Below are 22,948 nucleotides of genomic sequence, written 5' to 3'. Positions count from 1 at the left end.
ACATTCTGCCAATTAAACTATCTTCTCTTAATATTGCGACAAAAGCATGACTATTAGTGGGCAACGTATTGATGCTGTTGGTTTTCTCCATCACCTTTAATTTCCTCTCTCATTGAAAATATATTTGATTCTCGTAAAGTTTAAAATGTTGTTCACAAAAGGAGATGCTTCTGTTTGAGGTGTTTACATAGAGAATCATGCACCAGGAGACCCTTACGGGTGATTAGTCGTGCTCTACAAGAACCCTGATTGATTGATTGATTGATCAATAAGCCGCTATAGGCATCCGGGTGCAGGAGAATGCCATGGAGGAACAGGGCCATACGCTCATGATGGAGCAGGGTTTTCGCTAAATAATACCTGCTTGGATTGAACTCCTCATTGTGTAGATTATTAACAAAATGGTGTGAAAATTAACAGTGCAACACTTAAAAGGGTAAAGATGAAAACTGCGCAAGCGCATGTTGGGGAAATTTAGTATAGGCCGCAAATGCACACGAATAATGCAGAAAATAACAGCCAAAAGCCTAAAGTTTCTTGTTCATTAACTGTTTGAAAATAAAGTACATAATGCAAAGAAAATGCAAGCAAATCCTTTATAGAGCATTTATAGTGGAGTTTTATAAAAAACTAACGCTAATCACACTTGCATTTGTTTTTCCTAGAGTGCATATTTTTTACTGCTCTGCAGAGAAGGCCTCAAAAGTCTTTTTAGGTTTAGTTTGCTTATTAGAATGATGTAGAAAGGAGGAATATATAATATGTCCTTTGTGAGTTCCTGATGTTGGCCATGGTTGAGTGGATGAAACAATGAACATTATAAATGGAACTGTCTGGACAGTGGCGGCAGAGCGGCTCTGATTTTATTGGACCTCTCTGCCGCATTCGACACTGTCCCGCACTCACTCCTCCTGACTCGTTTGGCTGAGATTGTTGTGTTGGGTTCTGCACTAGAATGGGTGAAGTCTTTTCTATCGGATAGGTCTCAGCAGGTCTGGATCCCACCTTTTTCATCCTCGACTAGGCCCCTTACTACTGGGGTTCCTCAGGGATCTACATTAAGCCCCCTGCTTTTTAATGTTTACCTTACCCCCCTTATTGTGTTGGCCGAACAAATGGGAGCTAAAATTATAGCGTATGCAGATGACACGCAACTTTTATTTACATGGCCTGATGCAGTAACTAACACAGAGGTTATCTGTTCGTGCCTTTCTGCTGTGTTCAACTGGCTAGCAGTGGCACAGCTGAAATGCAAACAAGACAAGACTGAAATTTTGTTGTATGGCCAATTTCCGCCTAACTTTAGAGAACTCTTGCGGCCGTCTGATTTTCCCCAACCAGGTTCAGTTACTATCCCTGCAAAGAACTTGGGAGTTTGGTTTGGGGAGGATCTGAGATTTGAGGCACACATAAAAAAACTTACAGGGGTGTGCTTCGGATCTCTTAAAGCCATGAGAAAGTTCTTTCCTTATTTGCCATCTTCAGCAAGAGAGTCTGTTGCGAGGGCTTTAATTTTATCTCGGCTCGACTATGCCAACTCTCTTTTTAGCGGAACTCCTGCCTTCCTAGTCGCGAGACTGCAGATCATCCAAAATGCGACCGCACGACTGCTGTGCAACGTACCTAGTAGAGAAAGTGTGCGTACACATATGAAGGAACTACATTGGTTGCCGGTTGCTCAAAGGATTACTTTTAAAATCCTAACATTAGCATTTAAAGCAGTCAATGAACTTGGGCCTTCCTACCTGAGGAAAAGATTTAGCCGTTATACCCCCACTCGGTCTCTACGCTCAGCTGACTGCAATTTCTTGAGAGTGCCCCGCTTCCAGCGAGTGCGTCTGGGAGGCCAGTCACTTGCTGTTCTCACAGCACGGACCTGGAACACTCTGCCTCTACCCTTGAGATCAATTGAAAATGTTGGTCCTTTTAAGAAGGCACTTAAAACGTATCTTTTCAGAATTGCTTACTAGTTTTTTATACCTCTTTTCTGCTGGCCACTTGCTTGTCTTTCTTTTTGCGCCAGGATACTTTGGTAGTAATAGAGCGCGCTATAAAACAGCTAAAAAAAACAACAAAAAAAAAACTTCCTTGTGAGCGGAGTATGTGGACATTTGCATAATAATATGGATATATTTGCGAGATGGAGAAATGTACAAGCCACAGAAGAGCGGTATCTGAATTTCCTCTGCTGAAGGTTGATGACGTGAGCTGTCACAGACAAAGGAACTGTTGAAAAGTTAGGCACATCGAGAGTGGAGTGATTAGACATCCCTTGTTTTGAACCAATGAGATTCATGAATTCTTTCATGTGAATGATACATGAGGAGTTGGACGATTAGTGAATTTAGAATAACTATTAGTAGTAAGAGGGTAGGGACTAGGCGCGTGCATTCTTTCATTTTGCATGAGGAGAGAGCCGTGTTGCTGTTTCCTAAACTTTATTTTGGCTGGCTGTTGTTCTGCTGATCCTGACTCTGTGATTTTTCTCCTCAATTCATCTTGGGGATAGCCAGCTTACTCTCGTGGCCAGAGGGTAAGTTTCCAGATTTCTAGTATTTTGCGTGATCGGTTAGTATGATATTCTTATAAATCTTAGTTGCAGATGACTTTATCCATTTTGTCGCTACGCCTATCCACTCTCTCATTGTGTTGATATTTGAGATGTATAGTCACAATTTGTTTACTATTCACTTGTCTGAAGATCTATGATTCGAGCTGTATTGTACTTGATGAGCAAACACATTAATTTAGATAAAGTCTATTGATTCATAAACAGAGTTTGTCTTTATTGATGTTATTTAGTTATATTGAATGATTATTCTTTATGTAGATTCTTATTTTAGAATTCTGTCATCCATTTGCCGATCCCTGACCACTAAAAAAGATTCATCGTAGTAGAAGTGGATAAAATAGATGATTCCATAAATTGGTAAAATTTGTTTAAACTCCTGCACCGTGCAAGAACTGTTAGGTATTAAATTGCGTCTAGATTATAGAAATTGTCAGTTGCCAAATGCTGGATCACTACTCACTCAAAGTAATCACCTGGCCCAGCTGTCAAGCAGAAGTTTAACTCAAATAGGGGTCCCCATTTAACTACACATGCAATCAGTCCTGTGAATGGTCTCATGTATACAGAAGAAGGTGAGACGGAAACATCAAAGGAGATTCCACTACTATTCTTGAAATTTACAATGCAGGAACAAATTCAGCATCTCAGTGGTATACTATGTGAACTGTTCCCTGATCTGATAAGAGTGGATTGATCAAACATTTGTCAGTTCTAAAAAAGTACTCTGTACTACATTAGCACTGGATAGATAGGTGTCTTTTGATTGTTTTGTATCCCTTGTCAATGATTCAACCATCCTATGTTGTTATACAATGCACACATTGAATGGAATGTCATCACACCTGTAAGGCTGTCTCTTTTTGTGTTTTGTTCTGTCTTTAAGGTATTGTATTTTATTGCAATTGTATTTATATATTGCTTACTTCCACTGATGAGGCGTCAATGCACTTTTCGGCGTAACATGTTTCTCCAGAACCCAAAAAGGATCAATGGTGAATTAGTATAGGGAAATTTGAATTAATTTGTTGGGTGAACATGTGAGTATGTTAGATGGATTGAAAAGTATAACAGAGGGATAGACGAGGGAAGTGTCAAGAAAGTGTTTATTGGGAGTTCATAGTGGCAGGAGGAGGTTTGGGATGCGTAAAGGAGAGATGGGGGAGGAAAGAGTCTCTAGAAATGGATTAGGGAGTCCTATAGTGAAATGAAGTCTCAGATGAGTCTAAGGAGGGAAATATGAGGGAAATATTTAGAAAGGATTGTTTGGTAGATCTAGTACTAAATGAGGTTTGGGGGATGGAAGGAGGTAATATGAGGGAAATATTTAGAAAGGATTGTTTGGTAGATCTAGTACTAAATGAGGTTGAGGGATGGAAGGAGGGATAGAGGAAGGAAAGTCTGGAAAGGGTTACTTTGGAGATCATAGTAGTAGAATGAGGGTTAGAATGAGTCAAAGAGTGAAGGTACAGGATTTGATGAGAGAGGTATAGGGTAAAACATAGGGTAGTGCATTGGAGAGACGCAAATGTGTGTGTGAGTTTTTTAACACTAGTAGTAGAGTGATGACTATATAGATGCATTTGTACATGGAAGGTATGCATGTATAAGAAGGTAATGTATCAAGATTGTAATTGTATGTAATAAACTCAGACTTTCATGTGTTGCTGTACTTTAGGTTAATGTATGCATGTTTGTTTTCAATAACTCAATAGTGAAGCAATTGTAGATAGATAGGAATGACAGAATTTACATATTGAGATAGACAGATAAACTGAGAACCATAAGTATCTAATCAAATAACTTATATGAAAACTATGCAGTGACTTACACACATGTTAAGCACAGAATAATATAACCATAAGTAATATGTACAGTTGTTAAGCAGATCTAAAGAATATCTATATATGTATAAACATAATTATTATACATATTTATACAAAGAAAAACACATATCTAGATACACATATATAACCAAATGAAATGCTTATATACACAGGGATATGCTGTACATTTGTGTTTGAATATGTTAGTTATGTTGGGAGGAGCCAACTCTTGAGTAGTTCTTTGAAGATAAGATAGTTATCCATGGATCTTATGTTTGGGGATAATGAAGTCCATAGTTTGGCTGCTTGAACAGAGAAGGATGTACTACCTATATTTTGTTTTCTTGTATAGTGGGATTTTGAGGCGAGGTGCCTTCTGAAGAGAATGTTACTTTGTTCAGTGTATTTGGTGATTTTATTCCTGATGGAAGAGCAGTCCTGTTCCATGTATTGCTTTGTAGGTGATACAAAGCAGCTTGATGGTGGGTTTTCTGGCTACCGGTAACCAATCTAGGGTTCTCAAGGCGGGAGAGATGTGTGCTCGTGGCTTTACGTGTAGGCGTAGCCAGGCAGCAGAGTTCGGAATCCGTTGTAGTCTTTTCATAGTTGATAAACATGATCCTTGGTAGAGGACATTGGCATAATCAAGTTTAAACAGTACAAGAAAAGTTAGAAGCCTGGGTCTTGTGTGGAAATCCGAGATGGGGGAAGATGCGTAGCAGAGGTTTCATTGTAATGAAGCTTGATCTTGCTAATTTGTCCACTTGGGCATTCATTGATAGCGTGGAGTCCATGGTAATTCCAAGGTTTCTTACTTCTTTAGATACTTTTGGAGATGGTTGCAGATCCTTTGGCCAGACGGCAAGTGGGTCATAATTTTCCCAATTGCCGCATGTGAGTATTTCCATTTTGGAAGCATTCAATTTGAGTTGGCATCATGTCACCCACTGATCAACGGCTCTCAAGCAACTGAAAATTTGTGAGCTTCCAATGTCTTTGGGGCTTTCCAGTTTAAGGAGTATTTGTGTGTCATCTGCATAGTTATAGCATGTAGGTGAAATTCATTGATCATTGCAGGTAATGACGTCATGTAGATTTTGAAAAGCATGGGTGAGATGATAGAGCTTTGAGGATCCACTGCTTTTGCGAAGTATTGCTTGGATACAAAAGGAGGAGAATGGATGACATTTGTTCTGTTTTGAAAGTAGGACATGATCCATTCAAGAGTAGTCTCCTCTATGCCGGCTTCGTAGAGTCTTTATATGAGAGTGTCATGGCCAACTGTGTCAAAGGCAGGTGAGCGGTACAAGAGAAGTATATACTCATTGGTTTGATTGTTCCATTCGATTGATTAAAATTAACATCTTGAGTATACCTTTATCTATTATAAATAACTGTAAACATACACTGTAATGATCCCCTTGTTGGCCTTTTACTACAGTATATACTAATACCACAGCCCACAAGGGGGTATTGGGTTGCCCTTCTGTCTTTCTAATGAGCTTAATTCAAGCATTCAACTCATACCTTTTTGTGAGAAGCCCCATATGTGATGGGTTTGCCCACAGGTGGATTCCATATGTAATTCTGCCAGGGGATGCTAGTTCCACCTTCCTCCTGATTGAAAGGGGAGGCTGTGCAGCTGCTGTGGCCTGAAAGTATCACATTTAATGAAAATCAACATTGATACAGACCTGCGTGGCCCATGTTTTGGGGCATCTAGAGGATTAATCTGAGTGTTCAAGTTCTTAAGGCTAAGAACAAGCGTGAAGCACATCTAAACCTCTTGTAGCCAAGCCTAGATGCCTACATCTCTACATGAAGCCCCCAGCCATCCCAAGAAATCCAGAAACACAGCACCTAGAAAAAACTCTGTCCATCCACCTTATCAGACAACAGGACAAAAGTCTATGGATGCTAGGGGACATCAGCACCAAGAACAAACATCTACTGATGCGCGTGAGTTGAGTGATGACTCTTCCTGGTGACCGCATTTCCTCCCAACCACCAAATATTAATGTTTTTGTACCCCATTCGATTACCCTCTTGTACAGAGGTACACCAGCCTCATGGCCTGCATGATGCCTAGATCAAGAGGCACAAACAAGGACATGGGTGGCCGCAGTATGTCCACATTTAAGGGACCAACACACACTTACTCTAAACTGGTGGTAAGCAGGTCTTTCCTGCACCCTGATTTCGACCACTGTTGAAATTCTGAGAAACTTAATTGTGGTTGGGGTTGGATTACTTTATTCGATATATTACATATCATAAAAGTACATACATTCTAAACATAAAAACACGCATAAAATAGTATGTCCAATTCACAAATAGAGGAACAATAAAAGACGTTAAAAAAATCTATATACAATTATTATTTTTTTTAAACCTGATAACAGGAAGTAAAGTGCAAGATAATGATGTACAAATGGACTTTCTATACAGGCAAATTCACAGCTTTGTTTGAGTTTATCGACCTAGTACGTATCAGCCAAGCACTTGATAAGTATTTTGCAACCCCACATACAATAAGCAGAGATGTTGTGTCTGAAGAGAGGATGCGTAGGGCGACCCTATAGTCACCAACTCCCAACTCCCTGCATACTGGTTTTAAACATCGCGATCTAGCTCTTTGATATGCTTTGCAAGCAAACAGGAAGTGGGGTAAGGATTCAGACACACATGGACAGTTTGGGCAGGTAGAATGTAGGGCTTGCGTTCCTTTCCAGCCCTCCATGAACTTATTAAGAGGAAGTGTCCCATACCTCATTTTCAAAAAAAGAGAACTATCTTTTGGAACTTGAATAAAGTCCAGGAATGGTTCCAGCTTCCTCATGGACTTGCGTTCCAGAAATTTGGTAGTTAGGCTCCCCACTTTAGACTCTTCAGTTCCTCAGCATGAACCCACTCCCAGTAGATTTTCTTAACAGCCCCCTTGGGGGGCGGAGACTGCGAGATCCAAAATTCAGCCAACCCCAAATTCATAACCAGCTGCCTCAATTTATTAAGCCACTGTATCTTGTTAGCACTATTCAGGGAGATCAGTTCGTCCAACACCAGGGCATATTTTGCCAGTTCTGGTGTCCTTCTCAGGCGCACCCAGAACAGCAAAGGGCGGAGGCGGACTATATCCGAGACCGAGCGTTTGCCCATATCAAGGAAGAGGGGCTTCAATGGAGTCGAGGTAGGGAGGGAAACTAAGTCCCTCAAAAACTTGTTCTCGGCTCTAACCAAATCAGCTATATTCTCATTGCCCCATAGTTCAAAGCCGTAAACTGCAGAGGCCAGTGCCTTTCCTTCGTAAACAGCTAGTGCCCGGGCTATGGGCCTACTGACAGACAATCGCTGGTTCCTCAGAATTACTCCAGATACTCTTTTGAGGTTTAGGAGCATTTTGGCGACATGGGAGTCCCATTTCATTTTTCTGTTGATCCTGACTCCCAGGTAGTCAAATTCCTCCACCACCTCTAGCGGCGACCCATTAAGAGTGATGTAAATTCTCTTTGCTTTTTTAGATGGGGGCATTACCATCAACTTTGTTTTAGTGGTATTGATTGTCAGTCCACGTTCGTCGCAAAACAGAGTAAATCTGTCTAACAATTTCTGGAGACCAGACGGTGTTTTGGACATCAGGAGGGTGTCATCTGCGAAGAGGAGGGTGGGTGTTTTTTCCCCCGCCAGGACCGGGGCATCGGCAGTGTCCACCCTCAAATGGTCTACCCCCCATTAATAAAGAGGGAGAACAATGTCGGGGCCATCATGCAGCCCTGGCGCACCCCCCTGTTCACAGGCACCCTCTCTGTTAGTTGTCCCTGGCTCCCCCATCTAATTCTGGCATAATTGTCCTGATGGAGTTTAACAATAAACTCCAGGAGATACTGCGGGAACCCCATGTCCAACAGCACCCTCCACAGCTTATCACGGGGAACCAGATCGAAAGCGCTCTTCAGGTCTATGAAGGCCAGATATAAGGTTCCCTTCATGATGGTCACAGATTTCCAATATATAGCACAAAACCTGAAGACCTGGTCCATCGTTCCCACATTTTGTCGGAAGCCCGCATGAAAGTGAGTCAGTATATTCCCTTCCTCAAGCCAAGTTCCTATTCTATTGACAATGACCCTGCCAACTACTTTCTTAACAGCATCGATTAAACTAATCAGCCTGTAGTTGGCAGGGTCCTCCCTATTGCCTTTCTTGTAGATGGTAACTACTTCAGCGCCATTCCAAGAATCTGGGACAGGATGTCCACAAAGAATTAAATTCATTAGTAGGGCGATGAAGTCAGTCCATAGCTTGGGATCATGTAAAAATAAATCACCCGGTAACCCATCCGGGCCCGCTGCTTTAGAAGGGACTATACTTATAATGGCATCATGAACTTCACAAGTTGTGAAGGGTTCTACAGAAACATGCCCATCTATAGTTAAATCATTTGATGGCCACAAAGTTTGCCCTGTCTCGTCCTCATCACAATATAGTTTAGAGAAATGGGAGTACCATTGCTTCTCGGTTATGTGGTTAGGGAGGGGCTCTACTCCTCTTCTATCAAGTTTGTTAATCAGATCCCAAAACAGGGTGGAGTCCTTCGAGCAGGCAGCAATCTTAAGTTGTTGCCAATGCTCTTCCTCCCAATCCTTCTTTGCCCTTCTGATACAGTTGTTATATTCCTTTCTTGCTACCCTAGCTGCTGGCGCGTCCTTACTTCTAATGCAATTTGATATTGCCTTTCTCTTTTTTCTGCATTCTGCCGTATACCAAGGTGACCCCGTTTTAGTATTAATATTCTTCCTAGGCCCTTTGGTATCCACAATGGTAAAGAATAAGCCAATTTTCTCTATTAGGCTCTTGTAGGAGTCTGTAAATTTAGAACTTTGTTCAGTGCACTGGGCAGAGTTAAAAGATGAAAGTTCTCTAGTCTCTGCTTCAACTAGCTCTTTAATACTAGTTAGTTTATCTTCTTGGCACTTCACCCTGTTCCATTTTAGTTTGCGATTACAGTTAGATGGAACTACCTCCTTTGCAGACAATAAGGGACCATTAGGTGCATCCCTTCCGCTTCCCCATCTTATTTCCATACTGAGCGGATTGTGGTCACTGTCCTGCGACTGTCTGATTTCCATATCCACTAATCTGCCCCAAGATTGGGTATCAAGTAAAATATAATCAATACGGGATGGGCAACTAAGTCTATTATAAGTCATCGCACCATTTGGGTCTGAAATGGTCCCGCCATTCAGGGCGCGTAAATTATGTTCTAATGTTAACGCGTTTAATTGGATCGCTCTAGGTGTCCATTTCCTGATTGGCGCCAGAGTCAGGGACGGTATAGAAAGTCTTGAATCCTCTTCGCTATATCCCAATTGATCATCTTCACTTAGGGGTTCATAGGTACAATTAAAAAATCTCCCCCCACAATAACAATAGACGAGGGAGTGAGTCCCGCTAATGCTACCTCAAGTAATGATATAGTGGGTGACGTTTGGCCTCCCGGGGTTCCTCTGGCATACACATTAAACAGCTCCATCGAGCTTCCATTCTTGCTGTCCTTAATGGAGATATGCAAAATGTCACCAGTAGGTAAATCATGCACAGTGAGTGCCCAATTCAGGGCCACACTAATCCATACATGTAGTCCCCCTGATGGGCGGCCTCTCCCTGCACTAGTTTCCGGAATAAAATGGGTAGAATACCCACTTTTGTACAGGGGGGTCAAACTCCAGGTTTCCTGGAACATACAGATCTCAAACGTATGAATGAGATTGTTCCAATCTGGGTTTTCCATATTTTTTTGGAGACCCGCAATGTTCCATGAAAGCAGCTTGATCATATTGGTATTTGTGGCCAACCGTCTAGTGGACACTCCCGGAGCCATTATCTCTACTACTGACCTTAGTGGAGGTTGAACTTTACTTAAATCATTATTACTTTTTCCCCAGTCAGGGGCCACCTCAGCGTTGAGCACCATCGTCTCCCCATCTATCTGCTTCAAAGTGAGATTAGACTGGTACTCGGGTATACGCATATTGTTCATTTGCGCTACACTATTCAAAAGGATATCCTTTAGTGGTCAATCAATTTTATTGAGCTCCGAGTCATCCCTGAGACTAGTTCTGGACCATAACGGAGCATATCTAATTTGTATGTTAGAGTCCCTAGGGGGGCATGTTCTATACTCTAGGGCCAATAAATTCTCCGCAATAGCTGCATTGTCAACCTGTATTTCAATGCAATCTGTTAGTGAGCTGTATCAGGGACAACCTTTTTACATTAATCATATCCTCCCTAATAACCGATCTGCACCCTCTCACGTGGCGCAGCCAGTGAATGGTTTCATTGCGGATTGATTCGCTGCTCTCATAGGCATTAGCAGCACCAAGCTTAGTGACCCCGGTCATGTAAACAGTATCGTTTGGGGGACTAGGTGATTTATTAGTCAATTTCTTACTCCAGGTTTCCCCAGCACTTGCCTCTCAAATAGCCTCTACTGAGTCACTAAATGTTTTTTTGCCCCCATGTGGATCCTTGGGCTTTGGTGGTTGTCCCCGTGGTTTTGCTACCTCAGCGTAGGAACTAGTCATATTCTGCCCTCTTGGCACACTAGCCAACGAGGTTTGGGCTGGAATCTTAGGTAATGGCCCTCCTACTATTTTGGGAGCGTTCAATGATACTGCTCTTGCATTTTGGGCTTTTGCCAATTTGGACAATATCAATGCCTGAGGGCTATTTTCCACATTTAATTCTCCCTGCTTTACTGATGCAATCAGTAGATTTTTAATAGAAGCTATGTCCCCTTTCAGACTTTCTTTTTTCATCATGATTGTCCTATTAAAATTCAGACATCTGGGACATTCGACTGTAGCATTCATGCCCTCCACAACCCCCCCAGATCCTTTTGATAATACCTCGCTTAACACCCTAGATTCCCCTTCCAACACAGAAAATCGATTAGAGCAAGTAATACCCAATTCACATGATCTCGCCTGCACAGAACCATCTACATTTTCTGTTGAATTGACCCCAAGATCAACCTTACTACTAGAGGTGCCTCCCCTTGTGATCTCGATAACATTAGCCTCAATGGGATTAACAAGGACAGAATGTAAATCATCAGCTGGGAATATATTCTTTGGTTTTTTGGTAAAAATTGCAGGGATCACTTTGTTCCTTTTCCGTGACAGGCCGTATACAAGGGGATCCTGAATTCCCGTCTCTTCAATAGACGGGGCCCCCAATAAAATATCTTCACAATCCTCAACAATAGATTCAATGCTAGTTAAAACACAATTAGTTGCAGCATGTTGGGATTGTTTTGCCTTTTTCCCTTTTTTTGTAATTACTGAGGCTCCTCCCCCCTCCATTACCTTTCTCTTGTCCATTGTATTCCACGGACCCTCCTGACTCACTATGAGTAGTGTCCCTATGGACAGTTTCACAATGCACTTGCCCCAGCCAAAATTGCACAGTACCTTTAGATGTACAGATAGTCCTGTGTTTCACTCGTTAGAGGGGTGGCCCTGTCCTGCCTTGTCCTGCCCAGGACGGCCGCAGACGGCCCGCCCTTTGCCCGGGCTTAGCCCGGCGCAGTCCAGCGCGCAGTCCCGCGACGCGGGGGCTGTGGTGCTTCTTATGCGCCTCCTGGCGCGAGAGGTGCCGGTGTCAGCGGGTTCCGCTTCCGGTGCGGGGAAGTCTGGGGATTGTGGTGCAGGAGTCTCCCTCCGCTCTGCGGCTGCTCAAGGGTGTTGGCTGCGGCGGCGGGCGGGAGACAAACAGGCAGCAACTGTCCAGGTAAGCAGGTAAGCCCCCAAAACAACAAGGTCGCAAGGTAATGGTGCTTGTGTTAACTTACTGTTACATTGCTCCACAGGTCCAGAGTATTCCTTTTGTTTATTTAACTGCTTTCTGGTGTACACAGTCAGTAGAATAGCATTCATTAAAGGTTTTTAGAACATAGTTACAAAGTATCTATATTTTAGCAAGACTATTGTGATCTTCACTTTTACCACACAATGTCAGCGATCAGTTAGTGTCTGTGGAAAAAATAGATTTTCAAACATCATATATCATGTTTAATTATCTACTTGTTCTGAAATGCGAACTGCATAGTGATGCAGTTATCTCTATAACAAAACATTTGGAATTTACAATCGTTTAGTAATTACAAGCAGTATCTTGTGTATGCTGTTCAGATGCCTTGTTTTGCTACTACACTTACATGTTATCATTTTCTTGTGTAATTTGATTGTGTGCTTTTTACAGTTTTGTTATGTTTTAATGTATAAGTATTATACATTTTATGTGCACTTCTAAACGTGCTCTATGTTAACAAAAATTCAGAGCTCTACTTGGATATTAACATCATTATTGCAGCTGTACTGTACCCGAGCAAAGTCTCACACCACCTCTAATGAGCTAGGCGTCTGCTCCTAGTCACATTTTTATCACAGAACAAATATGTTGCGGCTTAGTTAGTAGACTTGAAATTACAGTTTACCAGCATAATTGGTGTAATTTGGGGATTTTCACATTACTTTTGTTATGCAAAAGTCTCATTAGTGTGCCATTACACAACTTTGCATAATTGTGCCACACTTCATGGTAGCTGGCCTGGTCCCCAGTAACAAAAGCAGCAGTGTTTCACCCTTGGGCACCCCCCCCCCCCAACACCACCGGAGCTGGTCCAAGAAAATTGCCAGGGCTGCTTTGATTTCCCAGTCCGGCCCTGAACAGCACTTCAGCAAGAGGCATACACGAAATTCTGCAACAACTTATCACGAACAAACATGTTCCCCAGGGTTCTCTTCATGCACTGCCAAGAGCCACTCTCCGTTACTATTCTCATAGGTGGCCTCTGCCTGTTAATCTGAGAAATTCGAGAAGAAAACTCTGATTTGCAACATATGTATATGAAACATTCGAAGAGATATCATCTGGATTGCGGTGCATGGATATTGTGAAACGACCTGTGACCTCAGTGCTCCTGTCCAAGAATATTTCAACATTCCGGCAACAGCAAGCGATGCCATCTCCTCCCTTACACCTCATTCATGCAGTCCTGAGGTTTTAGTCAGTTCTTCACGTGTCCCGCAGCCTTTCTCACACTCACTCTTGCAGTGAAATTCTAACGTGTCTATGTAAAAACAATGTGGTCATTTGTGGTGGGAATCCGAATGCAGGGCTGCAGAGATTTTCGAGATTGTGAAATATGAAATGAGGCAAACGAAAGAATGAATGCAATTACTAATCCATCCGCCCGAGGACGTCATACAATTTATATATTCATACTCTGGTCACTGGTTAATGAAAGCCTCTAAAAAGGTTAATCATTGGTCACAAAATAGGAGTTTCGAATTTAATAGCGTTTGCTTGAGTTGATACAAGTGGGCCTTGGTTCGAGGTCTGCCTGCAGAACCGTTGCATCATGGGAAAGAGGCTGGGTCTCTCATGGTGTTATGGTGACATGGTCCTGTAACACATTTGCAGGCCCACATCAGAGTAGGTGGATCTGAGGCGGCAAGTGATGGAGGTGACAGTGTTCACCTAGAGACCGGCACCCTTTTTGTGTCCCTGGTATCAAGATACCAAAATCCACGTGAACTGTGTGTCGTTGCACTGTTTGATAAAAAAAGTACAGAAAAATAAATACAGTTCCAATCAGGCCCCAATATGGAAACTGGTACCTTTATAATACTTTATGACAGTAACAGCATTTTGAGTAATGATGATTTATACTCTTAGGACAGGCATGGGGTGAAGTATGAGGATTTGGAATGGTTTAACTCTTTACTGGGTGACAGTTTTTGACAATGGAATTGTTACTAAATTTATATGGTGGCACTTACAGTTTTGAACACATCATCATTAGCCAATATGCAGATAACTCATAACAATTTTTTCCCCCTGTAACTTTTAGAGCCATATCAGACCCGCTTCGCATGTGGCATATACATTACTGTAGCGTACAGAGGAGATTATACAATTAGTTTTACATCACAGCATCCTTGGACACAAAAAGAAAGCCATGCATAAGTGATAAACTGGATTGTAGAAGAGAATAGATTTCTGTGCAATGCTTTGTGTCCAGGTTATAGTGGTCGCTTTTTGAAAAGCATTTTTAGGCTTCTGCCACTGGGATCTGCTCTGGGTAGTGTGCAATACGTAATACAAATGATACTGATGCTTGACGTAGTCCTTCTAGAGTAGTAATGGTGAAATAGACATTTCTGTCATTATACCAGAGAAGTACTATTCTATTGCCATGCCTGCACAAACACGGTTAGATAGAATCTAAAGGTCAAGTGTTCAACGCATTGTTATGGCCTCAAACACTCCAATTCAGAGATTAAAATAAACCACAAAAATCCTTTTTCTAGTGTACGAATCCCATTATAGGAGTCATCAAATGTTTACTGACTCCTAAAATTGGATTTTTAACCCCATTATTTTTTGGTGTTTGGAAGGAGTGTGTTGTAGGTCATAACCTTGTAAAAAATATTGAAACGTTACTGGCTCCTGAGTTGAAGTGGTAACCCATTCATAAAAAAGAAACTACTACCAACTCTCAAACAAACTTTTTTTTAAAAAGTAAAAGTTTTTTTAAATACAACCCTGTTTCCTTTAAGGATACTGGTCTGCCTTTAAAAACATGGGGGCATATTACCAACGATTAGCGATATTTATCGCTAACGAGGCTTAGCAACAAATTTTTTAACACTAAGCATCGCCGGAAATTATCGCAGAGATAACTTGCTATTAGCAAGGTTTATCTCGGAAGTGATAAAAATCCTTGCGCTAACTGCCAAATGAGAGATTATCGCTGGAAAACCAACGATAATCTCTCGAAGTTTGGCGCTAGCTTGATGATAGGGGCTCACAAACTTAGCCATGATATCCATCTTCCATAGGATATCATGGCTAAGTCAGGAAAATATCAGGTGTAAAAAAAGCAGCGCTAACCGCGGTTAGCGCTGTTTTTTTTATCACTAACAGGGTTAGCGAAATCCTTGATAATAGGAGAAATGTCGCTTAACAACATTTCTTCTATTATTTTTCTCTGGAACGCCCCCTTTGCATCTCATTAGAGATGCAAGGGGAAGCGTAGAGAAAAAAGGGTGCTAACATGCAAATTTGCGTGTTAGCACCCTGTTGCTGATAGGGAGGTAATTTTATCTCCGCTTTCTTGGCTTTTAAAGCCAAAAAAGCGGCGATAAATCCCTTGATAATATGCCCCATGATCCCTGACATGGTGGCCTGCGCATGATGGCAGGCCACCATCCCTGTGATACCCACCAATCAGAGTGAGTTGAAATGTGTTAGCTATCTCATGAGTATTATTTAGATTGCATTGTGACTTACTGTGATTCCTTACTTTGGAACCGGACCTATGCGTACATAAGTAGGTTCACAAAAAAATGTAGTGGTCGCAAAAGTCAGCAAGCAAATTGCAACCACGTTTTCCAACCACATGTTTACTATAGCTCGCTGTAAATTTTTATAACCTAACTAGTCCTCCATGGCTTTTTCTATGTTTTTTTTCTGGCTTAAGCAAGTTCTCTCGCAGAAGCTACTTTTGTCCTATCCACTTTGGCCATTTCTTTCCTTGGGTCTTTTGCCTTCTTTGTACTTGGATTGTTCTTGCTGCTCTGGCAACCATGGGCCATATCATCAAGAAAGGGCGATACATTATCGCCCCTTTTATCGGCAGGAAACTGCTGCTAAAGCTGCGATAATGGGCTTGATAATATGTCCTTGTGAATTCCCATAGAAGCCCAGGTTAACACCAGAACCTGGGCTTCTATGGGAATTCACAAGGGCATATTATCAAGCCCCTTATCGCCGCTTTAGTGGCAATTTCCTGCGGATAAAAGCGGCGATAATGTATCGCCCTTTCTTGATAATATGGCCCCAGGTTTTATTGTTATCTGTAAAGTGCATTGGCCCTCTTGCAGTATCAGGAACATTATACAAGTTTTAAAAATAAACAAATAAAGCGAACATGTGCAGATTACTTTTTTGCAAACTGGTGAAAGAGAGCACAGTCACTACTTTTCCTTGATCATCTACTTTTCTCAGAGCTCCAGACATAACATTAACTTGTGGAAACAAGTATACATCTGTAGAATGAAGCACATTTAGAAAACTGGTGCTAATAAAATGATACACCAAAGGCTAATGGGGATATTAAAATATGAAGACTGCATCAATGACCTCAGCTACATACGACTGTCTGTTGGCAAAACATTTTGGGCCTGATTCACAAAGGTAAACTTAGATGTTTGGTCTAAACTTAGGCCAAAATAAGTTTTCGACTTTGGGAATTCAAAAAGGCACTTATGAGTACTATCTTTATGTCTGCACTCGGACCTGACCTCCACCCCGAGCTCGGACATAAAGATACTATTCGTAAATGCCCTTTGTGAATTCCCAAAGTCATAAACGTAAACGTTTGGTCTAAGTTTACACCAAACGTCTAAGTTTACCTTTGTGAATCGGGCCCTTTGTTTCCAATATATGATATATACATAGAGTAGGCTTTGGGGAGCGAGCCCCTTACTTATGGTTGGATGACTTTGTAGTGTGTATCAATTTCCAGCTACATATTCAGGTGGCTTTTCTCTCCATTCTTGTTTTCGTCCTGCCCAGGGGCATTTTGGTTTCACAGCACTTCGACTGGATGAGGTATCCTTCCATTCCGACCTTGCTTTGCAGTGCCTGGGCTGTAATGGATTAATATTTTTCTCTCTCTCCCTGCTCCCCAGCCCACTCTCTTCCTGGTTCCCAGCCCCTCTTTTCCCTACTTCTCCACCCCCCTCCCTCTTTTCCACTTGCACCCATTTGGTTTTAATGCATTTTGTTTTTCACTTTTACGCACCTGCAACGCCATCAGTGGTTGCCCTTCTTAAAAAAAACTCTTGACCATTTCAAGGTGGCCGGCCACAAATGGGCATGAACACACACACGTGTGGCAGGCACCTTTGAATAGTTTTATTTTAACAAATACCATTCAAAGAAGGACGAAGCAGAAGTATGTGCCTCCACATTAGACATCGTTGAATGGGATTTACAAAAATGCACCAACAGGCATTCTGGGCCACTGTAGATGCACATACATCCACAGCGGACCTCTTTGAATGGCACGTGTTAATACATAATAAAAGCATTCAAAGAAGGCTGCCTTGGATGGGTTCGCATCTGCAGTTTAATGCATTTTGCAATGTTGGTGATGGATGTACATTCATAGCAGTTGCCTAAGTAAAAAAGTATTGGCAAACCCAGTAGGTTTCACAACTGAGACCTATCGGCTCTTCCAATACTTGTTCTTTTAAGCCATTGGATTTAGCCTTCTCAATTCCTTTAACCACATGTTGCAGTTGCAACCATGCTGAATAGCATAATTTGGCAAAGGAATAAATCACATTTTTTTGAGAAAGAGCAAACTCTCTCAGAAATATGGGGTAAAGGATCCTACCCATTATCTAATGGTATTTGTTGCCAGCCGCAATTTACCAATTCTGCTCTGAATGTAAAATGCTTTCAAAAGGAAAGTCGTAAATGTACACTCAAAAGCCTACAAATAGGATTCGTGGATATTTTCCAACAGTGTTGGAATTCTTGAAGAATTCCATGAGTGGTTTTAGGTAGATGAGACTATTTCAGCAACAAATGCCAATTCACATACAAAACAATCAACATGTGTCATGAATAGAAATACACTTATGCATGTTTCCGTTTCCAGAATAGTAAAGTATTACAGCATTTGCGCTTTAAAACATTTTTGTTTTTATTCCCTTAGGAAGTGGTCTTCAAACTTTATATAACGTCGAGACCCCTAAGCAAAATGTTTTTCCATAGAGCCCCTTTCAAGCTGTCATGCATGGGGAGATTCAAATATTAGGAGCACAGAAGGAGTAGAAATAGGGGGTGGGGGGAGGGGGGGCTTATTGAACTACATTGCCAAGTGGGGATTGTACTGGGGCATGAGGGGTAAAAGAGTGGGTCTTTCCTCTTTCCACCTCACTCAAGCTTCCTGCATCCCTTTCTCACTGATGAATCTTCCATTGCTTCTGCCAGGCATGCACAATATCCTGCTTCCCCTCCCCTCTACTAACTCTTGCAGCTTTCCCTCCCTTCCTATTACCATTGTCCTAACACTCCCGAATCCTGTAGCACATCGTACCCTTCAACTCACCCTGCACCTCGAGATTCCCGAGGGTTTATTTACACCCTCTCTCATTAACCTGAATGGGATCACCCACCCTGAAAACCTTCCCCAACTGAAAATAAAATGTTTTATCACCATTGATCTCAATGGGATCACCCTTCAAAGCCTCTCCATCTCACCAGACTTGAAGACTCAAAAGGTTGAGAGGCATGCCCAGGAACCTGCAGCACTTACTCTCTCCTGCATCATTTCTTCCACACGCTTCTCCAGTGCTCCTTCAGTCCATGTTCCTGCACAACTCCCTTCCACCAAGGTTTTAGAATTCTCCCTCGCTCCCGACCGATGCACTTCTCAAACCCCCATGCACTGCACCCCTAAAATGTACTTTCACCCCATCCCCTGCGGCTCCTGCAGAGCCCTCACACCTTCAGTCTTCTGCAATTCACTAGGTCTTAAGGCTCATGCATTTCTACCTTCCTGCCCTGTCTGCTTCCTCTAGGTTTCATTCCTCTCCTTCTATGTTGGTTGGGTTGCCACTTGGCCGCTTTTCTACCTGCATCACCAGTATTTTAATGTTCTGACTTGTGCCAAACTTTAATAAAATAATCTAAAGCTGGTATTTTTTCCAATTATCAATACACACTTGTAACAGCAAATAAAAGAAAAAAGCATGTTAAAATGTGTTCTAGAGCTGTCTTAATGATCCCTGACTGATTATAAAAGTAAACAAAAACATAAACACTTTTCTCAAAATGAAAAAAAGTGATTTTATATCAAATTCTATTTATGTGTCAAGCCCAAGCCTTTGAAGAATCTTAAAAAGTGAACAAACCCATAGTATTTTGTCCATGGGAAGGGTGGCGACTCTACCTGAGGACCTCCACAGTGCTCCTTTGCACCAGGACAGTGCTCATCCCTTGACATAGATGTTTTTCCCACTAAAACTACAACTGCCTATCAAAAGAAGTGCAAAACAACTCTAACCTATGCAATTGCGTTTATAAACTTATCACCATTACAGTGTCGGTTAAGCATGTTTTGATCTTTTTTTCCATAGGCAGTTATGCTTGATTTTTAAGCCCACACTCGTTTTGTTATAAAAGGAGTCATTATCCAATTTCTTTGATGTGGAAGCGTGCCCGGCTTCAGGTAAGGCAATTCCTTTCAGAGGAGCACACCTAATAGTTTGAAGAGCTTTTGCTCTAGGGGAAATATATCTTTCCTACAGACAAATTTCCTCAGAAACACACTTGTCAATTCTTGGGACACATTCATGCCATACATGCCAAAAGACCTGATTCAGAAGGGAGACTCCCTGCTTTTAAACCTTCATTTGGCTTTATTTTAGCTGTCTTCCACCTAAAATTGTCTCTGTTTTCAAAGTTAGGTAAGAGGGAAAATAAATTCCCAAAATTTGTTTTAACTATCTCCCTCTTTCCTGTTTTCAAATGTTGACATTTATGTTGTACCTTACTCCTGCCCTTTTCGGGATTTAATCTCTGATTGTATCCATGGAGGGAATACACTTGCCAAAGGTTTGTGAGTACCCAGAAATTCGCAAGTGTCAGAGATGGCCATTCAGCTAGCTGACAGGTAACTGTCCCAGGACTACCCACAATCTGCCACTGTGAGCAGATATTGCCACACCCACTCTATAGCCATAAAGGGGGAATTCCAAATATATTCAAATACATTTACAAGTTCATAATTTAATTTTGTGAATCTCTTGTGTAAATACTCAATCATCACATTGGTACGCAAAAACTTTGCGAATCGTTCCCTGTGTGTTCTTATTGATCACAAAGCTGAACCTCATTTACCTTGAACTACAGTACTTTTTGTAACATAAGTCACATCCTGGAATTCACAGAGCCACACTCTTTAAAAAAAGAAATAAGCCTGAAGACCCCAGTCTTTTACGATAAAATGTGAAGGAAAGTTTTACTTGTCTGCAAGTTCATAAACTGAGCATAAGATTACACATGCGGAGGGCGTGGCCAGCAGCATGGCAGACTAGACGTGTCCGACCAGAGCTCCGTGGGCCAACAAAGAGATCCTGAAATTACGTGCATTCACATCTGCGATCTGAGTGGCAAAACCTACAGGCGAGGTATCGGAATGCATGACCGGTGGGACGGCGAGGCCGTACCTTTGGAAATCTCTCAGAGGAGACGTGGGCCTCGACCTGCAGGGGAGCTTGGGCAGCGGATAGAATGGCGGCGGTCCGATTGGAATTGTGAAGACGGCGGATGCCGCGGGAGATAGCCTGACTGATGGTACAAGGCTGTACCACGACGGCAGGCAAGCAGGAGAGCAGGCAGCTAAGGAGTGCGGCGGGGGTCCCAGTCATTCTTCCTGCATCTCCCAGACCTCTCTGGAGGTCCCCCCCCGTCTGCTGGGTGCGCAGTGCAGCGGATCGAAGTCGTGCGGTGGAGGGCCGGCACAGACGCAGCTTCGCACTGAGGAGATCAAAGACGGACCCACGAATAGAAGGCTGACTCCGTTGGCATTAACACTCGGGGTGCATCGGCAAAGGTGTCTGCGGAGGACTCGCAGACACCTTTGGAATGGCGGCTGCCCTGAGGACGAGTCATTTTGGCAGAGGGAGGGTGCTGCAGCGCTGGAGATAGCAGTGGAGAGCTGGTGGGAGGTGCTGACACCCACCAAGGATTCAAACACAATAGAGCGGTAGCCACGGAGGAGAGAGCCCCCCCTCCCAGATTGAAATAATTGGTGACACAGTGGAGGGGGTGCAAAGCGGCGAGAGCACTGATTGAGGTAAAGGACTTGGTGACTGGTTGAGGGAGGCGGAAGTGTGGCAGTAAGTCTTTCTCAATAGGGCACCACTGGCGTTTGTATGTAGCGGGCGGGAGCACCATATTGCGGGGACAGATTCCTTTCCAATCCCCCATTGGAGGGGCACCAGATAGACACAGAGGACGCTGATGTGCAGCAAGGTAGTCGCAGGGGCCTATACTTTCCCAGTGACCCTATCAGGACCTGAGGTTTTGTGCACGGAGATAACGCAACTGAGAGGCGAGTGACACTGGACGAAGGGGGAATAAGTACAAGAGGTGCCGTTGCAGTCCCAGGTCCAGCGGTGAGGCGGTTGGGCACCGGGAAAGACAGATGTGAGTGGACAACCTTCACCCTCCTTTTCGCCCCCCTGCCCCCAGAGTGACAGGAGGTGGGAACCATGCCCGCAATCAGAGGTTAGCACCCAGTGAGGGAAACAGTTGTCAACTAGCCAAAGTGCAGTGAAATCAGCGGACAGTGTCTAGAAAAGGGGTGCCTTTTGACTTGAACAGACCGTGATCGTTCCGCCCACAAGGGTGGCGGCTCTAGATGGCACGGGATAAAGATTCCAAAACATAGAAACAGGGGAAGATGGGCAAGTTCACCAAACCACTGTAACGTGGGACCCCCTTCCCGCCGAATTGGTGGGCCCACTGGATAACAATGTCCTCCTCCAAGCGATACAATCCTCCAGGGAGGCTCTGGAGGGCAAGATTGACGAGATCAAAATTGATGTTAACTTGCTTCGCCAAGACCTGTGTAAAGTGTCAGAGACAGTGTTGCAGGCGGAACATCGTATATCAGAGGTTGAAGACACTACCACTGTCCTCAGAAACGAGGTCACAGCCCTGTCAGCAGCCATGAAAGACGTGCTCTGGAGGGTTGATGACACAGAAAATAGGGCACGCAGGAATCATCTCAATTTTCTTGGATTTCCAGAAGCCATTGAAGGGATAGATGCCGGGGCTTACCTGTGGAGGTGGTTGATTGACACTTTCCCTGATGCCCGCTTCTCGCCATGCTTCGTGATTGAAAGAGCGCATAAAATACCCAGAGCACGACCGCCTCCGGGAGCCTCCCCACGACCACTGATTGCGAAGTTTCTAAACTACCAGGATAGGGACCTCATTCTCAAGTAGTTCAGGCAAAAAGGAGACATTCGTTTGGATAACACAAAGATCATGGTGTTTCCGGACTACTCCCGCAAGGTACAGAAAGAACGCAAAAACGATTCAGTAAAAGACAAGCTACGTCAAATGTGAATCACATTATGCTTTTGTTCCCCGCCAAACTTAAAGTGATTTACCAAGATAGGACACTGTAATTCAATAATCTTGAGGAGGCATGGCACTGGTTGGCGGAGCACCCTATGCCGATAACATCAGGAGGCGCAGTAACAATCTCGGGGACGATCCCTTCAAGGGACAGTAATAAGCTCAAAACGTGGCGACTCAAAGGGAGGAATATGGAGATTGCACAGAGAGGAACATAGAGAGGAACGCCATATCGTAGCAGGAGAATTACAGGATCAGCACCCCGGGCCTCCTCCTATGAGAGTTTACATCATACGGAAAACCCAGGGGACAACCACGG

This window comes from Lissotriton helveticus, chromosome 2_1 (genome assembly GCF_964261635.1).
Source record: "Lissotriton helveticus chromosome 2_1, aLisHel1.1, whole genome shotgun sequence".
Classification (NCBI taxonomy): Eukaryota; Metazoa; Chordata; class Amphibia; order Caudata; family Salamandridae; genus Lissotriton; species Lissotriton helveticus.
This window is presented reverse-complemented; position numbering follows the sequence as displayed.